We start from the raw sequence: 8,745 nt of genomic DNA, 5'->3' as shown, positions 1-8,745 counted from the left end.
TGTGTGTGCGCAAATACAGATGACACATATTTGTAGTTTGTCCTTATGCATATTCAGCACAACTATCCATTGTGAAAAAGATGGCAGTTATTTGGGACCGTGCAAGAACAAAATCCACCAAACCATCTCAGTAAACTGTAACAGAGCCTCCTTTCACTTTGCTGACATCTATGTTCTTTTGCCAAATGTATGTTTAACCGTGCGTGTACGTGCTGGTTACTCTCTTTTTGTAATGACTTCTATACATTCACTGCTCATCTGGATTCATTCCCACTTGGTTGTTCACACTGCAAACATGTCTCTTGGTGTAAAGAAATTGTTTTCTTGTAGAATTCAGCAAACTATTATTGGAATAAAACTAAATGCTTTTGTAGGATTATATATATGTAGTTAAGTAAAAACTAAAGTATGTTATGCCTTTTCATTCTTGCAAATAAATATTTTATGTAGAAAAAAAGCAAAAATAGCTCCTTTGTCTTCCTATTTATTTAAAATCTGGTCTCCTCTGTTATTTTGCAAGCACAAGACCATGTCTGACTTTTTTTTATTTATGTATTTTTATTTTTTTATTAACCTGATTATCTAAAATGTCACTGAACTGGAAGAAGATTAAAAGCAGTAATATGTGTATATGTTTCACAGTAACTATCTGCCCCTTTCTCTTACCAGGATTGCTAAAACTGGAGAATTGCTTTTGTTAATCATAGTGGAGGTGGGATGGTAACATTTTTGTAATATTAATAGCACTTTATGGAATTATGTAACTTAGCTATGTTAATACAAAATTCATAGATGTATTTAAAGAGAGTCTACATTCTGGGAATATTGACTAACTGTCTTGACTTTGGGGATCAGATCTTCACCGTGTGTAAGTTGACAGAGCTCCATTGATGTGCCCTGATTTACAAGAGCTGATGATCTGCCCTTGAATATCCATTGCCTCTGGGATGAATGCTCCAAATCCAGGTTCATACTTTGGCTTTGACATATTCTGTGTTTGAGTGGGTGGATGGATCAAGAACTCGACTGCTTGATCTATGAGGTAGACTAAAGCATCCTCAAAAAAAAATCTAGATGACATTGCAGATAAAGGTCATGGGCACATGGGCAATGTATCTCTGGCCTTTCTCCTATTTCCAAGGGTCCTCTGCAGCTTGAAGTCTATTCTGACACACACATGTACCGGGGAAAAATGCACTTTTGTTCCTGTGGTGGTTTTCCATCACATTTTTAAAATGGAGGCTGCCATTTTGTTTTTAAAACGTTATTCTCGCCTGATTAAGGAACATTCTTTCCCTTTCAAAAGGCCTCAGGCGGGCAAGTAGCAGCATCCAGCCAGAAGCCTGGTACAAATCAATCAGTATTTCTCTCAGTGAGAGAGGATCACACTGTAATAGAATAAGTTTCCATTTCTCCTCTCCCAGCTGAGAGCCTTGCTATGGTGACATGGCGAATATATGGAGCTTAGGAATAGACATGCATCATTCAAATATGAAATTAACATTTCCAGGGGCTGTCTTGCTATTGATGTTATTTATATGACACTAGCTCTCAACTAGGATCAGGGCCCCACAGTGCTGAGTACTGTACATACACATGCTGTGTACCCAAAGAACTTACTGTTTAACTAGAGAAGACAGAAAAAAGGTGGAAGAACGGAAGTTATAACCCTCATTGTACAGATGGGAAATGGTGACCAGATGTTCTGATTTTATAGAGACAGTCATGATATTTGAGGCTTTTTTATACAGAAGCCTATTTACCTCCCCCCCACACACACACGTCCCGATTTTTCATGCTTGCTATCTGGTCATCCTAGAAACAGAATCGGAGACATAACTGGATTTTGTATGGCTCTGTTTTGGGACACCTTCTTGACACCTTAAGAGTCTGATTTTCAGGGGGTGGGAGCTTGTAGCTGTCCTGTCTGGCAACTAATATATCTAAACACTTCTGAAAATCTTGCCTAGAGAGATGAAATGACCTGCTCAAGGTCGTGCAGGCAGTCTGTGGCAAGAACTGGGAAAAGAACGAGGCCATCCTTCTTTGGGTTGGGTAGTCCACTGGATTGAGTGAAAAAGTAACGTTGCTTGATGTACACTTCTTTCCCCTCCAGTCTTAGATACCGTTCATATCTCATGGTACAGCAGAATAGCTCTTCTAGACTAAGCATCCATGGGGTGATAGCAGCTGCTCCCTTACCCCTGATTGTACTGTGCACAGGTGTACACTCCTAGTAGCATAGAAGCACTTAACTGAACAGCCTGGCTGCTACAGCCATGGATTGAAGACCTCTGTCAGAAGTGCCTTTAACCAAAGGGCATGAGAGCAGCTAAGGTGAGTGTAGGAATCCACCTGAAATTTGGGCTTATGCGTGCCTGACTGGCCACTGCATCTGAATTAAATATCTTGTGCCTTCCCTGTGAAGGGGGATAGGCCATGTCCTTGTGGGAGTCCTAAGCATCCCACTCATTCTCCTCTGCTTTAACCACTGAGACCATATTGCAACACCCATCCTTCCCCAGCTGCCACCACAGTCCTGGTTCTCTGACTAGAGGATATCAGACGCCAGAGCTATCAATCCAGGATACATTTTACATGCATGAAATTGAGCAGAAAAATCTTAATGGAAAATCATCGAGAGTGACCAATTACGGGCATTATCTTTCTGTCTTAAGTAGTTATAGCTGAGTTTTGCCCACTTGAAAAATAAGGGCTTGGGAATGAAAATGCAAGGTGACTATTAACAATATTGAATTAAGCAACAATGGTCATCGTAGTTATGCCCCTTAGAGCAGCATGAGATAAGTGGTAATGCATGCACTTTGTGATTACACCAGATAGCCATGTGGTAGAAGTAAATGCTGGGCCATGAGACTTTCATGTTCACACCTTGTCACCCTCCAGTACGTACTGTCTTTTGGAAAATCTGTTACTATTTTTGCTCAGGGCCAGATCCTGATACCTGCATTCACATTGAGTAACACTTTCTGCCATGTTTAGGGCCATGGACATCAGTGAGAGAGGCTATTGGAGTCTGCCCCTGACAGTTTGATGACATTATTTGACTGAGTATCTGCCCCTGTTATGGATACTGTACTCGCAATAGAGAAATGGAACCTTCACCAGCCACTGATTTTTCACAGTGTATCTGAGTGCATTTTTCTAAACAAATGAAGAAACAATGGATGTTTAAAATTCATGTGTTGTGAACACATCTGCATCTCTGCCACGACTCAGTGTATTCAGAGAGGCAGTGTTTCCTACTGGATTGAGCACTGGACTGTGACTCTAGACTGGAGTTTGCTGCCAGCTCTGCCACTGACCTTCTGGGTGACCTTGAGATAAAACCATGACATCTCTGTGCATCAGTTTCCCCATCTACAAAATGGTGGTGATGATGATAATGACCTCCTTTGCAAAATTCTGAGCTCTACTGTTGAAAAGCGCTATATACAAAGTCGGTATTATTAGAAATTATTGCACTTTAAAAGTCCACTTTATTTGTTAAGTATGCTCTTTGTTTATGTTTTGCATTCCTCTTAACAAGGACTTTGAAAACTAATGAAGTCAGTTTCACTCTGGTTATAGTCAGTTTTGTTCTCAGGTTCTTAGAGCTTTGTTTGGGCTTCAAATACTGCAGGGCGACATCAACTTGTTTAAAAACGAGGTGTGTTAATTCAATTTTTTTAAGTTGCAAAATTTTTATTGATTTCAAGTTATATACACATTATTTTTTTTACAAAATTGGAATTGTGTGTTCCTTTACAAGGAAAAAAGTCTCAGTTCTGGCTTTTATGTTTTATGTGGCTTTTTTAAAAAGAGTTAAAAAAAAAACACAAACAAAAAACCCCTTGAAGGATAACTTCAAATTTATTGAGATGCACCTCTTCCATTTTCTAAAGACACTATTTAAAAATGTTCAGCAGCTGCTTACATTTTTTTTCTCAGTGCATTTGTACCAACAAAATCAACAGTTTAGCAAAGAGACACATCATGACTGTCCAGTTGTCTAACTAATGCAGCCATAACCAAAGCAGCTAAACAACTCTGTCTAATGGAGTACTGAACTGATGTTAGATCAGGTCAATATATATCAAACATTACTCTGAAGAAGTTGCTTGACCATAGAATGAGTTGTGTGCCTGAACCAAGCATGCAGAATGGAAACCTAAGCTAGCCCAGGTAAGTCTGTCCTAGGTTTAGGTTGGAGGAAGAAGCTGAGTGTAATTAGAACTCTTCAAAAATTACTCTACCTGGAGAATTGAAAGGATTTTCTGTCTCTCTCTTTTCCCCTCTGCCCCCCCCCCGGTTAAAATCTACCCCCATGCACAGAATCTATGCACAATTGAAGCCTTCCGAATAAGACTTCAATGACACTAAATAGTGCAAAGGCTTTTTCCTGGCCCTGTGTACAGGGATGAATGTAATCCTGTCTGAGCATTTCCTGTTTCATTCATGCCATCCAGCCAGCTCTTCAAGCCAGGCATTGCAGCCATGAGCCTACTGCCTAAAGGAGGACTTAACACCTGCTGAAGCCCATCGAGGCTCCCAAACCAGCCAGAGCAGTCACTGCAAAATGATGCAAGGTACTTCCTTTATCCCAAAGCCTGAGCCTCTGTATCACTGCCAACCTGTGAACTGTGATATCCGCTGTTGGAAGCCAGCACAAAACTCCCAGATGTTGTCAAAGCCTGGTAAGGTTCTATTCTTATGTACTGATCTCTTCCAGTTTAGGCTAGCCACAGGGAATGAAGTCTACATAGAAATCTATGAATAAATCTGATATTTTCAGGAAGTTTCTCCTGTTTCTTTAAAAATTGACATGTTTCCGGTGTAATTCCGGTGAGCAAGGCCTTACCATACTAGCCTTCAGATTCACTCCTCATTGCTACTATAAAGCAGAATGTATTGGAAGCTTATTTAGCACCATATGTTGCAAATTAGTCTCGCAAATTTCAGCAGCAATAGCAAAAATAGGTGATCCCATAATATAGTATAGACATGTAGTGATGGCAGGGCAATTCTTTCCCCTGACAATCTCAGCATATGGAAAGTGCAAGTCGCCTCCCCTTTGTCCCTAACCTGCCCCAAGCCCTAGTACAGGGATTAATTCCCTGCAATGTCCTGCCCTGACCCCCTCCAATTATACCCATAGGATCGTTAGCTGTACTGTTCTGATTCCAAGCAACACGGTGGAGCATTGCAAGAGGAGTCTTTGGGGTAACTAGGCTCTATAGCATTATGGGTTTGTAGAGAGTAACAAGCACACTGAATTTTACCCAGAAATGAAGTGCAAGGCAGTGGAGTGTGTGTGCGTGCACACGCTCTCTAGCCGTAATAAGCACTCACCAGTTTACCCGACTTACAAGGTGGGCAACCACGGTCAGCACTAACTGAAGCTTCTAAATGGCCTTTAAGGATCCCCTCAGCTCAAGTGCCTTGCAAAAGTCTCCACCACACAGTGTGATTTTTATACAGCAAGTGATCCTAAAGTATTCCCTTTGAATTTTTTTTTTTTTGGAATAACAGGATTGCTCATCCTGTCCCTCTTTTCTTATGGATGTGTTTTTGTGGTGTGTGGGTAAGGATTTTGTTTGTTTGGGGTGTCGTTGTTTTTTTGTCACATTGCCTTGGTGTGGCTCTGGTTTCTGGACACTGAAAACTAGGTGCTTGTTGGGTATATTCCTCTGGGATTTTGTCAAAGCCCCACCTTCAACCTTTACATTCTTAAATTAATATTATTGTCACTATTATACCAGGTGTTTAAACAGTCCCATGTTGTGACTTTTTCTTACACTGTGGCTGGCCAACAAAAGGTGAGGCAGGGAACAAAGAGGGTGCGGTATTTCGTTTGTTAATAGGTTCTGTGATGGAGCCAGGTGTTTGCTTTAGTAGTGTACTAAAAACAGACTGCATGGGGGGGGGGGAATTGGAAGAGATTAATGCATAAACAAACACTCCGAGAGGATTAGGGCAGCATCTGATTCTCTTGGCCACTTGACCTACCTCTCATGAAGACATTTTTAATGATTCTAGGAATAGATAAGACAAAGTTAAGGAAGGCAATTGTCATAAGCTGCATCGCCAATTAATTTTGTAGATGTAGCTAAAGAGGACTTGCTAGAAGTGTATTTGACCCCTTTTTCCAAGGGTGCAATATATTATTTTAAGTGCTGTTTTTATTCTGCGAGTGCAGGGACAACATGTTACTCTGCCACATGGGGATCTGAGTTCAGGGCTCAACCTCAGTCCCTTACTTTCTGGACTAGCACTGGGAATACTATACTGTACAGGGAGATGGACTTGTCAGAAGAACCTCTTGGATCTCTCTGTGGCCAGTGCTGTGAGCAGCATTGGTTTATGTTGGAAGAACATGCAACAATTTTTGGTCAGAAGGAAGGACAAAAATGGAGTTTCCACAGGGCAGGGCATCTCCCCAGCTTAGCATGTACTCACTGCCAAGCCTGGTCTCCTTTTAAGAAGGTTTACTGTGCAAAGAGAAACAAATAAAATTTGCTTACCTTTTGTCCTAGTGTTTCATAGGGCTACCTTCCCCTCTTGGTCTAGCCTCTAGGGACCCACCACAGGCATTAGCTTTACTCTGCTCTGGCTCTGTTCCCCCAGGCACAGACTATTCCAATACTTCCTCCCTCTGACAGCTCTTTGTAACGCTAGGTGTAGCCTTGCCTGCTTTAATTGGTTCAAGTGGGCCCACTTGTTCTGACATGGGGCACTGACCCTGGTCTTCTGTCAGGGACCAGCTGGTCAGAGGTGCCTTTGTCTCCTAGAAGGGAAAAAAATACACACAACCACATGCCCACACCCAAAGTAATTGGGGGCAGGGATTTAGTGTACCTGAATCTTGAGACCCACCCTGATTGCCTGTCCACTTGCCTCTAAGGTCAGTCGTGAGTATCCTATTGTCATTGTCCAAGTGCTTTTGCAAGGTACAGTGTTTTGGACCATTCCTCTTGAATAATATCATATTTGTTTATAAGAAAAGGAGACAGGCAATGAAGAGCAGATTATGAGGGGGGCATCCTGGAGGTACTCAAAGGTACCTGGCAGGTACAGTTGTTGAAGAATCAACATTGTGAAGAAACCAGACAGATTTATTACTATTTGTATAGTGTCCAAGAGAGTGCTAGATACTTCACAATACAAATAGAAAAACACAGTCCCGGTCTGAAGAATATGTAAGCTAAAGTTCCAATCCTGTGCACACTTATTCATGATGTGTACATTTATGCACATGAGCATTCTCATATGTCAGTGTTTACAAGACTGGGCCCAAATTTTAGATGGAAAAATACTGGGTGAGAGGTGAGGAAGGATGAGGAGAACAGTAGTAAGCTTTTGCATTTGTCCAGGAGACACATGCAGCTCTATATTTTATTTTAATGTGTAAGAATATATTAGTATTTTAAATCCATTTGTTGGGGGCTGGGAAGTCAAGGCTGCTCTTATCGCTTGAGGTTTCTTCAGTGGCTTATGGAAAACATGTTACTGAACTATGTGGAGTGATGGCTGATGTCTCTGGAATTGTCTGTTCTTTTTCACATATTTAATATGCAACCATGTAAGCCATATTTACTTACAGTGTCCATTCACTAATATTTTCTGTTTAAGTTTCCCCAACCAGGGTGGGTGCAAGGATGTTTCACGCCCTAGGCGAAACTTCCACCTTGCCCCTGCCCCCCAAGCCCTGTGACAGCTCCCCACCCTGCCCTAAGGCGCCCCCTCGGCAGCTCCCTACCCCCCTCTGCCCTGAGACACCCACCCCTGTGGCAGCTCCCCCCCCAGCAGCTCCCCACCCCAGCTCACCTCCCTCCTCCCCAAGCATGCCATCGCCGCTCCACTTTTCCTGCCTCTCAGCCTTGTGGCGCCAGAGAGGGAGAGAAGCAGAGCAGGGCTGCGTGCTCAGGGGAGGAGGCAGAGCAGAGATGATCTGGGAGTGGTTTCCCTGTGTGCTGCGCCCCCCTCTTACTTGCTGCAGGTGGCTCTCCCTGCGCCCCCCTGCCCCAGGTCCCTCAGCCTAAATGCCGACGATGACCAGGGTGGCCGAAGATCCGGCCACTGCAGTCACTGTCAAAGAACCTGAAATGCCATCCCCCAAATGCTAGCACCTAGGCCGCCTAATGGGTTGCACGGGCCCTGTCCCCAACTATGTTTCCTTTAGTCGTGAAAGTGCCTATTAACTGCTTCCTCCTACATATTTGTTCAGATTTCCTTTCCTTTCCCCCACCTTGGTAAAATTTCACTGGATCCCTCATTAGTGCTGTGCATTAATAGCTCCTGTCTACCTCCCTTTCCAGCTCTCCCATCCCTGCATCCTAGGGTCACCACCAGGACAATTGCTCACTGGTTTTAAATGTTTACAGATTAAACTCAGTTTAATCAAAGCAGAAATCAGGTTTGATTGTAATGTCTTATAAAAAAAAAAAGAGTCAAGATCCTGTGAAGAAATAAAAGTGAAAGCCTGGACATGTCTCTAGGAAGTTTAATGTAGCCCAAAACGTAAAGAAAAATCAGCCGTTCTCTGGAGAGCTTTTTCAGGAGAACATATTTAATTCATTGCTGATCCAGGCCTCCCCTGCCCTCACAACTCAAACACCTTGTAAGGGAGGAAGACTGTTTTTACGTATTGGTTTTTCATTTAAAAATATGACACGGGTGCCAGTTCTCCCTCCGCCTTGTCTCTCCCACTGTAACGAGTGTGATTGATACGTGAGACCATTCCAG

This window comes from Gopherus evgoodei, chromosome 1, assembly GCF_007399415.2.
Source record: "Gopherus evgoodei ecotype Sinaloan lineage chromosome 1, rGopEvg1_v1.p, whole genome shotgun sequence".
Taxonomy (NCBI): Eukaryota; Metazoa; Chordata; order Testudines; family Testudinidae; genus Gopherus; species Gopherus evgoodei.
The sequence above is the reverse complement of the archived record's forward strand: the minus strand, read 5'-3'. Positions refer to the sequence as shown.